At 39.4% G+C, this 20,663-nt stretch overlaps 1 protein-coding gene across 4 annotated transcripts in view; it reads right to left on the bottom strand.

The window, feature by feature from the left end:
• LOC117223634 (uncharacterized) overlaps positions 1 to 20,663 on the bottom strand; it is a 280,088-nt gene that overhangs the window by 236,315 nt on the left and 23,110 nt on the right. Inside the window, exon 1 of one of the 4 annotated variants that reach the window (XM_076519039.1) lies at positions 13,198 to 13,327. The exons of the other annotated variants lie outside the window; for them this stretch is intronic. The gene's annotated coding sequence lies outside the window, so the exon portion shown is untranslated. Of the gene's footprint in view, positions 1 to 13,197; positions 13,328 to 20,663 lie in introns of those variants that run through there. 4 annotated transcript variants of the gene reach the window in all.

Raw genomic sequence — 20,663 nt, 5'->3', positions numbered from 1 at the left:
TTGCCTTCGAATCCCCTTTGAATTCTGTCACGTGGCCTCCGAATTACCATCGAATTCCCTTCGAACTGTGTCACGTGGCCTCCGAATTGTCATCGAATTCCCTTCGAATCGAGTCATGTGGCCTCCGAATTGTCTTCGAATCGTCTCGCGTGGTCTCCGAATTGCCTTCGAATTCCCTTTGAATTCTGTCACGTGGCCTCCGAATTACCATCGAATTCCCTTCGAAGTGTGTCACGTGACCTCCGAATTGTCATCGAATTCCCTTCGAATCGTGTCGCGTAGCCTCCGAATTGCCTTCGAATCGTATCACGTGGCCTCCGAATTGCCTTCGAATCGTGTCGCGTGGCCTCCGAATTGCTTTCGAATCGTGGCAAAAAATTAGAAATAAAAAAGTAAGAGTATAGTACGAGTAATAATTGATGAGCCCGAAGCTAAGTAATTCAATTTTACGAAAATCCTTTCGATTCAATTCGAAACGAAAATCCAACTTTGTAACAAAAATTTCTGTTCATGGTTCCTGTAATATTATTTTCTTACCAGATACAAATGTATAGATAAAATATAGAAAGCGAATTTTTAAACAAAAATATTATTTCTTATTTTTATTTTACAATTAAATTTTACACGAAATTTAATTACATAGTATGATACAACTTGACAAAATATCAATTAAAATTGAACATTTACAACAGAATTAATAGTATCGATATAAAAGTTCACTTGAAACAGAGAACGAAATAATTCAGAGGTTAAAAGTTTCCCAAAAGTTTACCCACAACAATAACTTATATTCATAAAAACGACTCAAATTACAGTTAAATTAGCTGTTCGTCGACCAGGATTTTTCTTTTTATTTCTAACGATATTTTAATCGCTATATTGCGTATAATATGCTTGCAATTGCATATAATATGATAATAACAAGTATAAGTTTATTATTGAAAATATCGTGGATGTAACAAAGATCAGAGTTAAACCCTTAACTTGTACGCTCGAGTTAATTCGAGCGCGCAAAACAGGCCAAACTGTGCACACTCGAGATAATACGAGCGGCGTTGTATTTTATGCTGCCATAATTTTTCACGCTCGAATACAATCGAGAATTGAAAATAACAATGTGAAAGCAAAGAAAAAAAATCGTTTGATTGATATTTATCATTTACATGGGATTGTAAGCTGTAACACTTATTTATTCAAGAATAAAATATAGCCTTTTTCCATGGAACAAAAGCGCGGTATATCAAAATTCTTCAAAAATTCTTCAAAAAATTGATTTCTTTTGGCCGGTTTTTTTTCAAAAAAACTGTGCGTTAAGGGATAAAATAAAACAGTTCGATCTTGCGCTATTTTTGAAACGGTTGGCGCCGACAGTGAAAGATTTTTACGACCGCGACGCGTTAAAAATTGTAGCACGATCCTGTGTCTAAATAAAATGATCGTTCGTCGACCGGATCGGCTACCATTTCCATACGATTAATCCAGTAGAAAAGGAAGTCATAGGTTTGGAAGGGTTAAAACAAAACGGCAGTTCTCTTACCAGAGCGGTAAAGGCTGAAGGAGGCCTCTCCGCGTCGCTCGTGGCTCGTATGCGCAGATAAACGCACGTTTCCAGGTGATTCAGGTGCGCGAGCAGGTGTTCGATATCAGGACAGTAAGCGTGGAGGAGGATATCGGCCGTTCTTACCGTTTTTCTTTCCGCGCGCGGCAATTTCGTCGCGTCGCGTCGTGCCGCCTTCCGTCGCGTCTCCTCGTGCCGCCTCGCGTCCCGTCGTGTCGCCTCGCGTCCCGTCGTGCCGTCTCGCGTCCCGTCGCGTCCCGTCGGCCCGTGCTCTCGACTCTCCCGTTCCCCCCCACCTATCTCGTTTCGCGTTCGTGTTTCGCAACGGAAACTGCCTACGCCACAGTCGCACAGTGATCCGCCGGAGCAGCGATCCACGGCCAAAAGTCAATTTTACAACTTCCACGTTTTCAACGACTAGTCTTTCCAACGCGCAACCGCTCGGAGCTTTAAAATTTACGTTATTAATTACGGATATTATATTACGATATTATATTACGGATTGTGCAAAATACAAATCGTTAAGTTAATTGTAAGACGTAAATAATTTGTATTTTGCATAAAGAATCACGGTCTATTGCAGAACTGTTCGGATGAACGAAAATTACAGGTCAAATATAAAATTGTTAGGTCGATGGAAGCGTCAAACGGGGACCGGCAAATGATCTCTCAGAAATTTCAGGCATTGGACAAGAAGTCATTCGTTCGCGATAAAACATAGCTCAATGTTTTATGGACGAAGAAATATAAAATATAATAATATATTATTATATAATATATATAATAATTTCCTGCGAATGTGTAATAATTCCAACATAATTATAATGTAATATAATTCTAACGATTTTAAAGGAAAAAATGTGAAACTTGTAATTCGACAAGCAGCGGTAAATATTGCGTTAAAAATATGTCGACAGAGCTTTTATTATTATTGACTAGTTTTGTATAAGAAATCATAACATAGTCCAATGTATTATGAACGAAGAAATATGATATAATATATGTAATAATTTCCTGCGAATGTGTAATAATTCCAACATAATTATAATTGTAATTATAATATAACATAATTCTAACGATTTTAAAGGAAAAAATGTGAAACTTGTAATTCGACAAGCAGCGGTAAATATTGCGTTAAAAATATGTCGACACAGCTTTTATTATTATTGACTAGTTTTGTATAAGAAATCATAACATAGTCCAATGTATTATGGACGAAGAAATATGATATAATATATTATTATATAATATACATAATAATTTCCTACGAATTTGTAATAATTCCAATATAATTATAATTATAATTATAATATAATATAATTGTAACGATTTTAAAGGAGAAAGTGTGAAACTTGTAATTCAACAAGCAGCGGTAAATATTGCGTTAAAAATATGTCGACAGAGCTTTTATTATTATTGACTAGTTTTGTATAAGAAATCTTGTGGAACGATCGCATACAGGGTGCGTCATTTAGTCCCCACTTTTCAGCCCTTTTCGATGGTCCGACAGAAAAATGTTTCATATCAAAGTTAATTAGTGTTTAACCGACAAGAAATTGCAATTGTTTAAATTTATAAACAAATTGATTTTCGATAAAAAAATGAGATCACAGTTATATCTTTGAATGAAACTAGGTTGTTTCAATTTCATAGTGTTGTAGGCGACGTCGAGACGAATTCAACAATATATATATACATCGCCTACAACACTATGAAATTATATATATATTATATATTATATTATTATTAATATATATATAATAATATTAATGTATATATAATATAATGATAATATTATATTCTACTATTATACATATATTTTATATTATATATTATTATATTATTATTATTATATCATTATATATTCTTAATATTATGTTCTCTGTGTTCTTTATGTCCTATAATTTCATCGTCATCACTTGAAACAATAAAAAAATCTAAATAATAAAGACCGATGAAAATCCAGTTCGGTTAATCGAGGTTCCACCGTATCAAAAATCGTAAAAGAAAAAGAAATCAGATACCAGTCATGTCGACATTTTGATTTTATAGTTCCACCGTTAAGTAAACAACGAAATAAATACAGAAAAATATCGCCCACCAGAAAGACAATTCTCGATTCAGAGAGTTAAAGTGGCTTCTCGAGTGCGATGAATGCTTCGATTTAATTAATCCTATCGAACGAGGTTCTTCGGCGCAGCGTTCGATAAGAATCGCTGTCTGACTGCTTTATTCCCATCGATACGAACGCGAACGAAATCAACGCATACATTTGATCTGTTTAAAACGCTCGCCTCGCGAAAAGCGAACGATAAAGCCGGCCGACGTAAAATATCGTCGAGCGAATCGCGTATTTCAACGCGCCCATCCGCGGCCATAGTTAACGAGCGAAGGTGTATATTCCAGCTATCCACCTGAGATTCCTGCGCGCGGAACCGGTTCGAAACGAGACACAACCTGCTCGATCTCTCGCGTAACCTGATCCCCTGGTCGAATGCACCTGTTTGCTCACCTGAAGCCAGGATTTACATTTTCCAGGCCGGCGTCGACCGCCCGGCGCCGCCGAGGCCTCCTCGATCGCCTCGCAAAAATCGACTAATTCGCCGGACGGACACCGCGAGAGACTGCGAGGCGCAGGTAAAAAAGTCATCAGCTGTCCGTGCCATCTCCTCGGCCGGCTGCTCGCCTGCTCTACTCGCGGGTGAATAGCTCGATCCGTTATGCGATTCATCCGCCTCGCGAGATCGTCGTTCGGTTTCTCTTTCTCTTTCCTCGTCCTTCGTGACGCGAAACGCACACGGAGAGGCTACACTGATTCGATTTGCAATTTTTTTTCTGATGGAATATTTAAATGCGAATATTTAAATATACAAGGTGTCCCAAAAATGTCTTGCAATCCGGAAACGGCGGGTTCCTCGGATCATTTGAAGCAGCTTCTTCCTTTACAAAAATGTTCTCCGAGGCACCGTTAACGAGTTATTAGCGAAAAACAGCGACCAATAAGAATCGAGTACGGCTGACGCGAGGCGGCCCAGCCAACCAGCGCGCGAAGCCCAGTTCTGCTCATTGGCTCGGTCGCCTCGCGCCAGCCGAGCTTGCCTCTCATTGGTCACTGTTCTTTCGTTAATAACTCGTTAACGGTGCCTCGGAGAAAATTTTTGTAAAGGAAAAAGTTGCTTCGAATGACCCGAGGAACCCGCCACTTTCGGATTGCGAGACATTTTTGCGGGATACCAGTAGCAAGTACAATTAGATTTAGCGTTTTATCGCACACGTATCTTTTGTAGAAAGATTACGCAGTTCGATTAAACAATACAGTTCGAAGATGTGAATGGACGGCGATAGGCGGAAATGTCTGCGTTCGATGCGAATTACGTCCGTAATTTTCTGCACAGGCATTTCGCGAGACCGCGACAAATGAACGCATCGGCTCGAGCGGACAGAGTTTACGCTGGCGAAGAGGGACGGCCATTTATCAGGCGAAATCCGATGAGCGGATGAAACGCTCATTAGTCGAAAGACAATTCAACGTGTAACGGACGACGTTTTTTTGTGTTCCACGGAGTTAATGAGACTGAACGAACAATTCCAGTCCTCGTTCAGCTCGAATGCTAATTTACATGATTATCCCCCGACGAGTCTTAAACACGCTTCCTAATAACGGTGATTAATCAATTTCTGATTCTTCCTGGGACAGTCCCGACAAAGCTGGTCGCCCGAAACGAATTTCAAACAGTTATTCCGTCGACTCGCGGCACGGCGGAACCTTGATTATCCGAATTCAAAATCGATGGTCAAGTTCTTTTTATTTTCGATAAATTATTAATCCTTTGCGGACGAGTGTCGGCAAATAGCCGTCCAGAGTCTTTTTACCGCTTTTTTTATTTATTAATTTATTAACACTATGCCGTCCGGTGGCACCACGCTGGCGCCATGCAGAAACTATCTGTTGTATGCCGGTGGTACCACTTTGGTGCCATTTTAAAAAGCTGAAATAACATTTGAACTATATTTCTTGGGTGTTAAAAGGCAGGAAACTAACTATAGCATTGTGCTTATTTAACTAAGAATCAAGTACGAAAATTCTTGGATGACTTATCTTAATTTTAGGAATTCATATTACCGCCATCTTCGAAATTTTGTTTAAAATCTAAAATTTCCAAGCTATTATGACGGCGTCGAACAAAAGAATCGTATCTAAGATCCGCGGACGGCACAGTGTTAATTATTAATATAAATTTATTAATTTAACCGTAGGTTCAGAACGAATTTCAGTTTGACGAGTCAGTCTTTCTGTGTCACTATCAGAGAAACCAGCAAAGTTTTCCACATATTTATAATCTCATAATAATGTAATTATGTCTTATAACATTTTTATTTTATATCAAATACCTGTCGTCCACAGCGACGCAATACCCGTCGAGCGGCTTCGTCCGCAAAGGGTTAATGCGACGGTATCAGATGTTAAGTCGAGGTTTAATCGAGGTTAAATCGAGGTCCTTCTATGGTTTCATCGTTATTACTTGGAACAATTAAATATTTAAATAGTAAAAATCGAGGAGAATTTAGGTCGTTTAATTGAGGTTATATTGTATCTTCAGATTGATATAATCGTTAACTTTACAGTCTGAAACTGTGTAGAAAATGTGCAAGAAGTGTGCTTACAGAAAGTGTAATGCGAACAAGATGTCGGAGTGGTGTAATTGTAGAGTTTTAAGTGTAATGTGGAACGAATTAAAAGAGAAATAGAGAACACGGAAACACTTGCGCCATTTCGATTTGATCGTTTCAAATTAACATAGATTATACGGATCACCAATTTGTAATCATTGAAATTGGTAAATGTTGTTTGTACACGCAAATTGGATACAACGCAATCTACTGGTTGTATTTAGTTTTCGATTGTTTGTGCGCGCGAGTGCATAGTTGCTTATTTGGAGAAAAATTCGATTCTTAATCGTTCGTATTATTTTCGATTTTTCTGACAGAAATTTGTGACACAAATGATGTCTAAAATAATAAATAAAAAAACAAGGAAATAATAAAATTTGTAAAATAAGACATAAAAGAAAATAAATAATACAAATCGTAAAATAAAAAGCAGAAAACAAATAAGTAATACAATTTGTAAAATAAAGAATAGAAAATAGATAAATAATAAAATTGGTAAAATAAAAGGTAGAAAACAAATACATAATAAAATTTGTAAAATAAAAGGTAGAAAACAAATACATAATAAAATTTGTAAAGTAAGAAATAGAAAATGAATGAATAATAAAAGTGAAATAAAATATAGAATACAAATAAATAATAAAATTGGTAAAATAAAAAGTAGAAAACAGATAAATAATAAAATTGGTAAAATAAAAAATAGAAAACAAATAAATAATAAAATTGGTAAAATAAAAAGTAGAAAGCAGATAAGTAATAAAATTGGTAAAACAAAAGATAGAAAATAAACAAAATTGTGCGTAAAATAAAATATAGAAAAAACAATAGAATTTAAATAATAAAATTTGTAAAATAGAAGTCAGAGAATAAATGAATAATAAAACCTGCAAAATAAAAAATGAACAAATTTGTCGCCCTCGAAATGTCCGTTTGCCTCGCGAACGAATGATAATCCAGTTCGATCGAGCCCGGCGCGCTAAAAGATCCCTGATTACAACAAGCCCCGGTAGACGGAATAACACCGTCGAGACGACTTCGAAAATGGACGCTAACGAAGGTCCCGCGCTTTACAGCCCTCCGCGCTTCACGGTTTCTCGCTTGTCGAAAGACCGAAATTAAACGCAGGGATGTGTCCAAATAAATCGCAGTCGCGAGCACGACAGTGCATTCACGGCAACTTCTGACGCGCGTCCTCGACCGAATAGAGGATCCATCCGCGCTTGTACAATGAATTTCATGAATTTTTTGATTACTCTACCGGCAACGCGTTCGCGATCGCGCGCGCGCGCGCGCGTGAAGTCGAAACCTCGGGACAATACATTAGTTTTCATATCGACGAAACGTTTTAATGAAAAATTCCGCGCGAAACCGGTGGATTTGAATACACGTTCCGCTTGTCAAAACATTTCTGCCGGCAACGGAAAATGTTACGCCCGTCTCCGCCGGGCCGGGCACGCCGGAATTTGAAATTCAAATCGGACGCGCGCCGTAAAGTAATGTAATAATATCGTAACGATGGAACGTACAATTATTGAATCCGCGAATCACAATAAATATTCATTCGTATATATACAGGGTGTCCCGAAAAAATGTTTCGCAATCCGAAAGTGGCGGATTCCTCAGGTGATTCGAAGCAACTTTTTCCTTTACAAAAATTTTCTCCGATGCACCGTTAACGAGTTATTAACGAAAAACGGTACACCAATGAGAGGCGAGCTCGGCTGGCGCGAGGCGACCGAGCCAATGAGCGGAACTGGGCTTCGCGCGCCGGTTGGCTGGGCCGCCTCGCGTCAGCTGTACTCGATCCTTATTGGTCGCTGTTTTTCATTAATAACTCGTTAACGGTGCCTCGGAGAAAATTTTTGTAAAGGAAGAAGTTGCTTCAAATGATCCGAGGAACCCGCCATTTCCGGATTGCGAGACATTTTTGGGACACCCTGTATATACGTAGGCGCGTTACACGGCCGATGGCGACGCGTTATAAAACGAGCGGGGGCCAATCGTAAATTAGTCTTTCCAATTATACTTCGCCGATGAGATTTACGACGATGTATCGTAAACGACGGGGCCACGAACGGATCGCCGGGGACAGGCCGATTCGGTGAAACGAACCGCGAACGCCGCTGGGACAACACTTTTTTTTGCCAACAAATTCGCTTTTCCTCCTGCAAAAGCGAGAAACGTGCGCGCGCGCTCGCTCCGATGCAACGCACGTGCCGCGAAATGTTAATAAAAGCTGGTTAAAAACGTGTACCATTGAGTGGTTGCTGCACCGACGGATAGCTTTTTCGGAACGTTGTACACATTTTACCGGACGGCATTTTATGCGATCGTTAACGCGAGTTATGCGAAAACCCGTACGGCGAACTGATTCGTCGCGCGAACAGTTTTAATGAGACACATCGATTCGTAATTTTCCCGTTGAAACGCGGAACGCACGGAGCGCACGAACGAAACGTTTCCGGATGTTCGTTGCATTTTTTGCAGGGTTTAAAGTTTTAGGACGGTGGAGCCAGTTACTGTGGGATGGTCGATTACCGTGCCTTTTATTTACTTGCAAGCGTAATTGACTTTATATTTATCGCATAAGATGTAGCAAATTTTGTTATTTAAATTCAACTTTATTATTATAATTAATTATTATTATTATTTATTTGTTAAACATAAACGCGTAAAAGACGGAAGTTCTTGAAACAACATGAAAGAATTTTTTAATTTTTCACATTGAATTCGCGAAATTTTCTGCGGAAGCTTATAATATTTTTAAACTTATTTCGATATTAATTATTATATATATAAATATTATATCGCAAGCGTATATACATATTTTTCGTTGATATAAAAATAACGTCGATGCACTAAAAGAAAGTTAAATGATTTACTGTCGCTCGGCTTGTACACGGAAATGGACAATCCGAGAAGAGATGATGTGTAATTGTCGAAAGAATTATTTTAATTTAATTTATAATTAATAATTTCTATTAAAATTATATTTTATTTCAATGTAAACGACTAAATAAATTTGATTTTAATTTTGATTCGAGCCTCGTGACTCATAACTCCTCTTCCTACACTGTCCATTTTTGTTTCCAAGCTGAAAAATTTAATTGTCAATTAGTGAGAATTCGCTGTGTTAATTCTAGGTTATATATCACACGATGTCAACACTAGATTCACGGTGCACAAAAGAAACAACCGCTCTATATTAGTCCATAAAAATAACAAGACATTTATTCTGACTCTGAACAAGTGTTATCGCAACATTTGCCGTGAGTAACATATAAATTGAATAAACAATCCATAAATGTGTCTCTACGATACGAGCGATCGTAAATTAAAAAATTAGTGATCCGTCGATTTCCGTAAATCTAGCATTGAATTGTGTGTATCGGTGAAACGTATTAACTACGACGGAGAAACAAAAACAAAACAGCGACTGTTTACGTTCGCCCGTAGCGAACCGGCAGTTCGCAAGCGGACCGACTGTTTTTATGTAATTGTTGACACGGCGAGCGCGCCGCGCCTAAATACGGAACTAAGAGCTCTGCTGCGACGAGGCACGACTAGGTCCGGGTAAAGTCTATCTGGTTTTATATCGCGACACGTTAGCCCCCCCGACTTCCGCGTGGTTGTAATGCCTCGCGTCGGCTTCGTAACGAGCATAGGTTTTACCGTGCGTAGAGCACGGCCGTTCGAAAAGAGTCGGCGAGGCGGAGGAGGAGGAGTGGGGAGGACAAACTTTCTCCCGTCCCGTCGCGTCGCGTCGTTTAAAAAGAATAACGCCGTGCGTAAACTTTCATTGCCGGCCGTGTTAATAAAGTTTACGCCGTGGCTCCGGGGCTCCGAGCGGGGCTCGTGCGTTTCAATTAGTTGCAAATTGCCCGGGAATTGGCCGGCGGAACTGCTTCCGATACGAACGCCCGGGGAAAAAAAACAACCGAGACGAACGCCGCGCACCGAGTACGGACGTTTTAACGCTCTGCATTTGCTTCGTGCTCGATGGTACGGCGGAGCCTCGATTATCCGAACTGTTGATATCTAAATTCTTTATTCTCGAACACCGTTTTACACAAGTATACGGGATCAATCGGAGGCAATCTGGCAACTTTGATAATTAAAAAATGTTCGTACTAGCAAATAAGCACTGGACGTCTTGAGAACGTCCGTTTTACGTCCATTTTAGGCCCGAACGTCGTACGCCATAGAATGGACGTCTTATTAAGACGTCTTAACAGACTATTAACAATATTAACAGACGATAAAAGGACGTCCAATTCGGGACGTCCATAAGACGTCTTATTGACGTTGTTTGGACGTCTAAAAGACGACGTTTGGACGTCTACAGGATGTCTTAAAGAAGTCCATAAGACATCTTGATTTGTAGTACAGGGCGTTTCTAGGCCATTTGTAGGCCGTTTATAGGTCATTCGGGACGTCCATAAGACGTCTACAGGATGTCTTAAAGAAGTCCATAAGACATCTTGATTTGTAATACAGGGCGTTTCTAGGCCGTTTGTAGGTCGTTCATAGGACATTAGGGACGTCTTTGTGCTATTACAGTATATTCTATCTTTTCCTTGTAAAACAATGAAGGATCAACTAAATATTAAATGCTCCTCGTAATTAATTAACGCTCGCATGACGGACATTTAAATATATTTGTTTTTATTATCCCTTAATATTAACGTAATGAAAAATAGTAAAGAATAAAAAACTATGCACTTTCTCTGTTTATAATAAGTAATTTATTATTACCGCGTTTATATCAGTGCAGACCCGGCCATCGTTATGCGAGGGTTAATTTCGAATTGCATTTAGGAAAATTATTTAAACACAGACACGACAATTAATAATAAAATTAATTAATAATAATAAATTAATTAACTAATAATTATTATAAAATCATTTAATAATAATAATGTTAAATAATTCTATTATCTAAATAATTATGTGTTTTACTAAATGCCGCATTTAAACTACCCTTATCGGTCGAAAGATATTTTCCGATAAATTTTGCGAAAATTATCATTTTACCGTAGAAAGTCGCCTCGAAATAAAAATCATTGTACCGCTGCGAAATTTTGTATAGATTAACAAATGGAGAATTCTGCGTTTTTTATTTACGTATATAATATTATATATATATATGTAATAAATATATTATATATAGTAAATTATTATATTATATTATTATTATAGTATATTATATTATATATATAAACAAGGGGATAAATAAAGTATAAAATAAATATATCTATATTTACTTTATACTTTATTTATCCCGTAACATAAATATTACCTTCGCAGAAACGCGGTGCCGTGTGATTCGTCGGATTAACGTAACCTCGACGAGGGTATCCTGAACCGACGTCTTTTACCGTACGTCTCGTAAACGTCGCGAAACGCTTGTTAAAATAAGTTTCGAACGACGCGCGTCGTTCCGGTTACTTTAACGCTTGTTAAAACGGTTTAATTTTATGCCCGCGTGGTCCGTGGAACGTTTAAAAGACATCGGAGGTAACAGCAATTACAACGGAAATAATTAATTGCGGGGGAAACTTCCGAGACGAATGTAGAATCTTAATGAACTCTCGGCGCTGGCCGCGCCGTAGCCGGGGGTAGGTAGAATTTAACGAAATCAGGGCGCGGGGTGCGGCGGTCGTGTTCGCCGCTCACGCCGCAGCTCGGCAAACTTCTACGGACGCTAACGTAGTCTAGCTGCGGTTCTACCACCGAATTGTTGAAGTTTGGTCATCGTTTGCGGCGCCGGGTCTCGAGCTCGGGGTCTCTTCTTAACGTGTTTCAAATGTCCGACCATCTTCCCACCCTCCACTCCACCTCCCCGGAATCGCGGAGTCCGCGCGGCTCTTAGCCGGTCTATTAAAATCCGAACTTCGAGCACCGCCGATATGGGTTTACCTTTGTTACGCCAATGCACGCCGGAAATTCAAATGAGACTTAACGTTGCGTACTTACGGCGCCGGCGGGCCACCGGCGAGTTTCTATTAAAACTTCTTCCGAATTGTTTGCATAAATTGATAGAAACGGAGGTGGAATAAAAACGCGTTTTCTCTTTTTTTTACGATTTGAACACGTCGAGGGTAATGTATACAGGGTGTCCCAAAATTATGGTTCGTCCGCAGAATATGGGGTTCCTGAGGTTATTTGAAGCAACTTTTTCCTTTACAAAAATTTTCTACGAGGCTTGGTTTACGAGTTATTAACGAGAAACACTGACCAATGAGAGGCGAGGTCGCCTAGCGCGAAGCGACCGAGCCAATCAGCGGAACTGGGCTTCGAGGGCTCGTTGGCGCGGCCGCCTAGCGCTAGGCGACCTCGCCTCTCATTGGTCAATGATTTTTCATTAATAACTCGTGAACGGTGCTTCGGAGAAAATTTTTGTAAAGGAGAAAGTTACTTCAAATGATCTCAGGAATCCTTTATTTCCCTCGAAATATCATAATTTTGGAATGCTCTATATATTATGAAATATTATTTATTAATAGATATAGTTGCAGCGTTATATGTACGTATAACAAAATTATTTTATTAAAGTTATTTATTACATTATTATATATATTTACTATATATAATATACTATAATAATAATATAATATATCAAAAATAAGTTTATAAAAATCAACACGTTGGTCCGTGTCACGCAGTAACGTACACACAGTAAAAAAACTACGCGCCGAATACTGTATTATAAAATAATATTCGAGGATAGACGATAGCAACAATTTAGCGTCAATTTTTTATCAAAGTAACGATTGCTCATCTAAAAATAACGCTAAAATGTATAGCTTATTATAAATTACCAAAATATAAATATAAATTAAATTAAAGACATAAATGATCAATATTAAGCATGTAAAAAAATGATGAGATTGATTTTCAGAAGATTACATGCTATTTCATTACTTTTATAAAATACCGCGGTACGTACACGGGGCGTCCACACTTACCCGGCGAACAACATAGATTGACCTGTCAGTTTTTTGTTGTCGCCGGCCGGAATGCCAATTCGTTTCGCCGCGCGACGATTGATAAACACTAGCGCGGCGCAATAATGCGGCCCGAGGCGGGTCCCGTCGCGCGACGGCGAACAGGTTTGAACTAGTTGTTCCGGAATCGGGACAGCTAATGCTCGACTTCGTTCGCCTCGTCTACGCTCGGCAACGCGGTGGCCGACATCCCCACTCCCCCCACCCCGCCGCCAGCGCCACGGCTCGGATTCCGTCGTCGTGAATATTCTTGGAATAGTTTCCGGATTCTTTGTCGCGCGCGCGAGACTACGGCGTCCCGTCGTGTTTGTTTTTCCGTCGTCGTCGCATGGCGGTTTTGCGGCTCGTTAGAAAGGGATCCTCCTTCCTCCGTTGGAAATCGATCGCCGCGTCGAACCACGAAACGGCTCCCGGGCCATTTAACGTGCACGATTCCGGACAACGAACGGTGTCCGGAAACATCTGATAAACCCGGCCGGCACGTAATTAATTAAGCCGAACAATATTCGCTAACGAGTCGCAATCAGAGCAGCCCGGCCGGCTCCACCCAGCGCGCGCGCACGCGAGCTCGCGCGACTTTTTTTCTCCCGCGGAGTTTTACAGGAACGTGTGTGCCCGCCATTGATTACGCCATTGAATCGCCGGGGGATCCTTCCTGTTCGCGAGCACCCGCGTTAGCCGTCGATAAAACGAACAATTAATTATTTCGATTGCCGACGGTTTTATCGGACGCGCGCGCGTTTAATGATTAATCGAGGCCGGACGTTGTTCTACGCGTGTATATCCCCGATGTAAATTCCGTCTTTTCTAAACCGATCTCCCAGCCGCCACAGTGGGCTGGATCGAGAAATTCAGTGACATTCTGTTATAACTTTTGAACCATCGAAGATATTGCAATGAAATTTTCACCAAAAATATTTAAAAAATAGTTATTTTCAGCTATAGATAATTAAATTCTTTTTGCGTTTGTTGAACAATAATTTCTAATTAATTTTCATTGACATTTTTTGTGAAAAAAAATTGTTTAAATATAATGTTACAAACTATTTGTAACGTTACAACAGTAACGTACCTGGAATTACTGGTGGGTCCCCGTAACCAGTGTGGGTGCAATAAAGAACGCGTCCCAGAAAAAGGTCTCTGTATACATTAAATTCTGAAGCTGCAGATCTATCGAAACAATAACAAAATGATAAAATTAATTAACGTGCTCTACATTTTATCAAAAGTTCGAACTGTTGAAATTTACCAATTACATACGATGCGTACAGAGAACTTTTTCTGGGACGCGTACTTTATTGCACCCACACCGGTTACGAGGACCCACTAGTAATTCCAGGTACGTTAGTATCGTAATGTTACAAAGTTTGTTTCGTTTACTTATATTTTTCATGTTTTATGGAATAATTAAAAATTTTAAATATCCGTCGATTTACAGATGAAAAAGCGTTCTGTAATACCGACTGGAATACAGAGAGATTATCTTCGATATCTTTAACGTCGAAGTAACGTAACGTTGATATCTTTAAAACGTAATAATTTGCAATCCGGTTCGTCTTGGTTTGTAACTTTTACAGAATTATGTAGAGGAAAGTATCCTGAAAATATACGTTTGTCAGAAACCGTGATTCCTTGGGTGTCAAAAGATATTCCTTGTCGAATGTAAAGAATTTTTACAATTTTTGTATTTTATTAAACATTATATTTTTCATATGTAGGATACGAAAATTTTAATTCAAGCTACTATTTTCTAACGAGAAATATTGCCTCCTAATGTTAAAAAAGAAAGCAAAGGAAAAAGTTAATTAGGTTCGTCGGGACATTGCGAGAAATAGAAGCATATTTTTTGACGTCGAATGTAGTGTTCAAAGTGTTCAAGTTTAAATTGTCGTATCTGTTACAATTTATGATCATTTCTATTAATATTCCCACTTTCGAGGGTAATGGACATCTAACAAGCGATAAAAATTGACTGGACATCGATATGAGAAAATTAGGTTTTTGTCAAAAAGTCACTAAAATCTTCGATCCGGCCCACTGTGGCGCCGGAGCGATTCGTTTCGCCGGACGGCCGCTGTCTCGTTAATCACCGTAAATGAAGTCGCGCGCCTCGTCGTTCCCGATCTGTGTCTCTCTCGTAACTCGATGCTCATGCGGTGTATAAATTAGGATTTGGCATAATAGGCGCACGTTCGAATCAGACGCAGCGCGCGCGCGCGTGCGCGTTGCCGTCGGATCGGCGTTTAGTGCCGCAACGCGCCGCTTGGAAAGCGAGAGGAAGAACTGTGCGACGAATGCTGTTCGTATAAGTTCTTTTCATAATTAATGCGAATGCGAACTATAATATAATTATATATATATATGCTACCCGATGACCTTTGGATGACATTCAAGGTTAAATTGCCATGAATCGATTGTCACTAACATCCATTATATTTTCCTAATTTCATCAGAATCTGAAGAGGTAATAATTTCAATAGGTTAAAAATGTAATTGATAATGTAATTGTCATAGAATCTTCGACTTCTCCATTTTAATTCTAAAATTCTAAAATTCTAAAATTCTAAAATTCTAAAATTCTAAAATTCTAGAATTCTAAAATTCTAAGATTCTAAAATTCTAGAATTCTAAAATTCTAAAATTCTAAAATTCTAAAAATCTAAAAATCTTATACTGTATTATTCTCTTTTGTCTTCTCCTTTTTCTCAATTTATTTAAATATCTTTCTCTTTTTATCGGATTATTTTCCTCAAATAAATATTATTACCACGTTTATTAATTTCATTGAATACATATACAGAATATGTACTCTCTAATTCGACGAAATTTTTAAGCGCGCCGTTTAAAGCGCCGGGGTGAAAGTGTCGAGAGGCGTCCGAACGTTCTCGTGACCCGCTGCATGCAAACGAAAACGCAAGTCGTTTGTTTGGTTCGGTGTTCCCGGGCGTCAAACGTTTCCGCACGAAAGCGTTCCGTGACTCGCGAACGTGCGCGCGCGCTCGCGGTACGGGTAACGAGAACCGTTTAACAACAATAAAGAATTCCGGGCGAGAATTCGCCCGGTGGGAAATGCTCGACAGGCCATTTAGCTCTTGCATCATTGCGCATTTTCACCTGGCCGAAAGAGAAGGAAGTCCTTTTCTGCGTTCGACGTGGGAACACGGTGTGTATCCGCGCGGCGGTCGCATTCACTGCCACACGGTGACCTTACATAATTGTTTCGTAACGAGAACGCAACGAGGTTGCCGTTTAAACACCGTCCTATCGGAAACAGGATATTAATCCGCCTCGTACACGCGGTATATCGTGCCGCGCCGTGCCGTAACGCAACGTATCGTGTCCTGTTGAACCGAGCCGAACCGAACGGGGCCGAGTCGAACCGAACCGAAACGCCGAACATCCTCCCGTTGCATTTCGAACGGCGACAAGAATAAAAACCGGCGGCGGGACTGTCGCAAGAACGTATTTCGTGGCCGGCCGAATTTAGAGTTGCTTTTGTACGTCGAATCCAATGCCGCTAATTAGCGGCGCGCAAATACGTTCATTAGCAAGTCCAACGACGGGTCTGGACATTTCGAATTCTATCCCCGCCGCCTACCCTCGCCTCACCGCGCCACGCCATGGCTTACCTCGTCTCGCGTCGCGTCGCCTCGGCTTGCCTCGTCTCGCGTCGCATCGTTTCGGCTTGCCTCGTCTCGCGTCGCCTCACCGCATCAAGCGTCGCTTCGGCTTGCCTCGTCTCGCGTCGGCTTGCCTCGCCTCACATCGCCTCGCGTCGCTTTGTCTTGCCTCGTCTCGCGTCGCCCTCGCCGCGTCTCGCTCTGTCTCCCGTGGCCATTCTATTTCCCAGCCTCCGCTCATTTTTCGCCGGCAATTTTCGTTACGGCCAATCATTTCGGTTCGGCATCGGCATAATTACGCGCAAGGACGTTCCGGTTGTTTTCGCAATTAGTTCCGAAAGCGGGCGCAATTTAGAGCGGCCCGCGCCGTTATTGTCAAAAGCGGTGCCGTTCCGCCGGAATTATTTCGGCTCGCGACTGCGAATTAACGCCGACCCCATCCCTCCCCACCCCCTTCCCCTTTTCTACATGCACCGGTGACATTTCCGGCCACGAGCGGACCGTGTCCCGTTCGACGGAATTGCGTGCGCGGATCGCGGAAACGCGGCTGTCGTTTCTTCGCGGAACGCGGCGCTGCGAATCCGGCTGATAAACAAATCGTGCGCTGATCAACAATCGTCGAAGGAAACTGTTTCGATGTTAACCCCATTGACGTAGAATTACGAGTGTGTCACTGTTGATTTCGAGCAATCTGACTCGTCGAGAGAGCTGTTTTCGGCTGACGCCGAAATTTGTGTCCCAAAAATGTCTCGCATTCCGGAAGTGGGGGCTTCCTGAGATCATTTGAAGTAACTTTTTCCTTTACAAAATTTTTCTGCGAGACATCGTTCACGAGTTATCAACGAAAGACGCTTGACCAATGAGAGATCGCGTACGGCTGGCGCCCCTCCCTCGCGACCACTGCCGTTGCGTCAAACGGCCGGCGCGACGCGGCGTTGGCCGCAAGAGCGGAGCGCCGACCGCGCTCGCTCTCCGATTGGTCACCGTTTTTCGCTAATAACTCGTGAAGGAAGCCACGGATTGCATTTTCGCTAAGGAGAAAGTTACTTCAAATCACTCGAGGAATCCCCCATTTCTGGATCGCAAGACATTTTTAGCGATGGTACGGTTAGTTTTGAATTAACATATGCTTGATGTTTAATGCGCTAAAAAAATAGTTTATGTAATATATAAATATTATTATATAATACATAATTAACTATTATATAATATATAAATAATTATAATAAATAATATATAAGTAATTAACTATGATATAATATACAAATATTATTATAATATATAAATTGATAACTGAAGACTTAATTTCCACCACAAGAATGGATCATCATAAATTTCTTTCATTCTTATATATGCGATAATTAATAATTACATACAACATATCAAGTTTTTAGTTGTATGTTTTTTTCCCGCTTTTTGTATGGAAGCCGACCGCTGCGCAACGGCCGCGGGAAACGGCGACATTTTGCCCCCGGATTGGCTCGCGCGGATCGAGGATAGCCAACGTTGCAAAATCGTGGGATACCTCGAGATCGAGCGAGCAATTTTTCATGCACACGTTCGCGCGAACAGCTACCACCACCCGGATCCGGTCCCTTCGCGAACAAAGGAACACACGTGCACACACCGTCGCATCGATGGGCATTAGAAAGCATTAGCGTCGAGCTGCGAGACAGTTACTCGGCCGGAATAATTAGGCCTCGAACCGCGCGGGCCTCGACGACGTCCCTGGACGACCAAGAAGTCAGATATGGTCTCGATAAAAGGGAGCACAGCTCGAACTAAGTCCAGTGACCCACAAAAGTGTTCGTACACTTTTTGAAACGAAATAACTTCTTTTTTTCAGACTGGACCAAATTTTTCTTTATTCTTTTATTTAGTGACTTTTCAAGAGCATTTTCAATCAATTCCCTTATGGAATTATGGGTAAATTTATTAATGGTTTACTGCGACACGAGTACTTTATATGGTTACATTAGATCATTGAAGATTATTAAACTGTGGATCTTTATGGAAAAGAAAAATTTTCGACATCTCTTGCATCATATAGAAATTAGGAAAAAATATATTTTATATATATATATGTATACATATATGTACATTGAAAGTAATGCTACAATATTTTTAATTTCTTCTTTTGTCTCCCCTGGTTTGCATTTCGTTTAATCATTCTTATTATAAATGAACAAAATCCGTAGTCTAAACGTTATAGAATAAATTTTGCAACCAGATCTGAGGTCAGTGTGTCAAAATCTGTGAGAAATGATGTTATAAGATGTCATTCAAAAAAAGAGTCCAACTGTACATGGGATTGTTTAAATTACAATTTTGTTGGAATACTTTGAGTTTAAGAAAAATTTTCAAGCTTTATATATATGTTTATAATACTGTTATACACTATTAATAAATAGTACTTACTTATAGTATTTTATGCAAGTACTATTTATTAATAGCATATAACAATAGTATAAACATTTTTCAAGCTTGAAAATTTCTCTGACTTTCGCAGAATTTTTTAATTCCGTGCGCCGGCGACATTTTGGACACCGGGTACATATGAAAAATCGCGTCGCAACGGAACCAACAAGTGATAAATCACCGAAAAACGCCACTCTCGTCCCGTGATCCGTCAATCCGTTTTCCAATTATCACCGACATAAGACAATATTAACGATCAGTTTGACAGACAGCAAAAAATAGAATCGGTCGGCCAGCCCCGGCTGTAAACGGCGTAAACGAGGAGATCGCTGGGAAATCCCGACGTCCACGCGACGACGATCCTTGGGGGCCCGTGATCGCGCGCGCATGATGGGCTCATAAAAAGATTTTCAGATAAATTGAAATTGATTTTACGGAGCGTTGGGCAACGATTCAATATCAAAACACAAATGCGACTCGCTGAAAAATTCAGCCGGCGTGTTTACGGTGGACGGAAAAATTCCCGTCGGTCCCTGCGCGCTTCAACGCGTAGGGGTAGTTACCCCCGGAACGCCGACCGTCGACTCGCGCCGCGCTACGGGGCAATCGTTTTATAAAGAGATAGAGAGAGATATAAAAGAGATATAATGATATAATAGAGATATAAGAGATATAATAATATAATAGAGAGAGATATGATAATATAATAGAGAGAGAGATATGATATATAAAATATAACACATTTTTCTATATTATAATAATATTAAAAAATAGAGATAGAGAGATATAATATAATAAATAATAATATATAGTAGATAATGATATATATAGAAATATAAGAGATATAACAATATAATAATATAATAGAGAGAGATATGATATATAAAATATAACATTTTTCTATATTATAATAATATTAAAAAATAGAGATAGAGAGATATAATATAATAAATAATAATATATAGTAGATAATGATATATATAGAAATATAAGAGATATAACAATATAATAATATAATAGAGAGAGATATGATATATAAAATATAACACATTTTTCTATATTATAATAATATTAAAAAATAGAGATAGAGAGATATAATATAATAAATAATAATATATAGTAGATAATGATATATATAGAAATATAAGAGATATAACAATATAATAATATAATAGAGAGAGATATGATATATAAAATATAACATTTTTCTATATTATAATAATATTAAAAAATAGAGATAGAGAGATATAATATAATAAATAATAATATATAGTAGATAATGATATATATAGAAATATAAGAGATATAACAATATAATAATATAATAGAGAGAGATATGATATATAAAATATAACACATTTTTCTATATTATAATAATATTAAAAAATA

This window comes from Megalopta genalis, chromosome 1, assembly GCF_051020955.1.
Source record: "Megalopta genalis isolate 19385.01 chromosome 1, iyMegGena1_principal, whole genome shotgun sequence".
Classification (NCBI taxonomy): Eukaryota; Metazoa; Arthropoda; class Insecta; order Hymenoptera; family Halictidae; genus Megalopta; species Megalopta genalis.
This window is presented reverse-complemented; position numbering and strand designations above follow the sequence as displayed.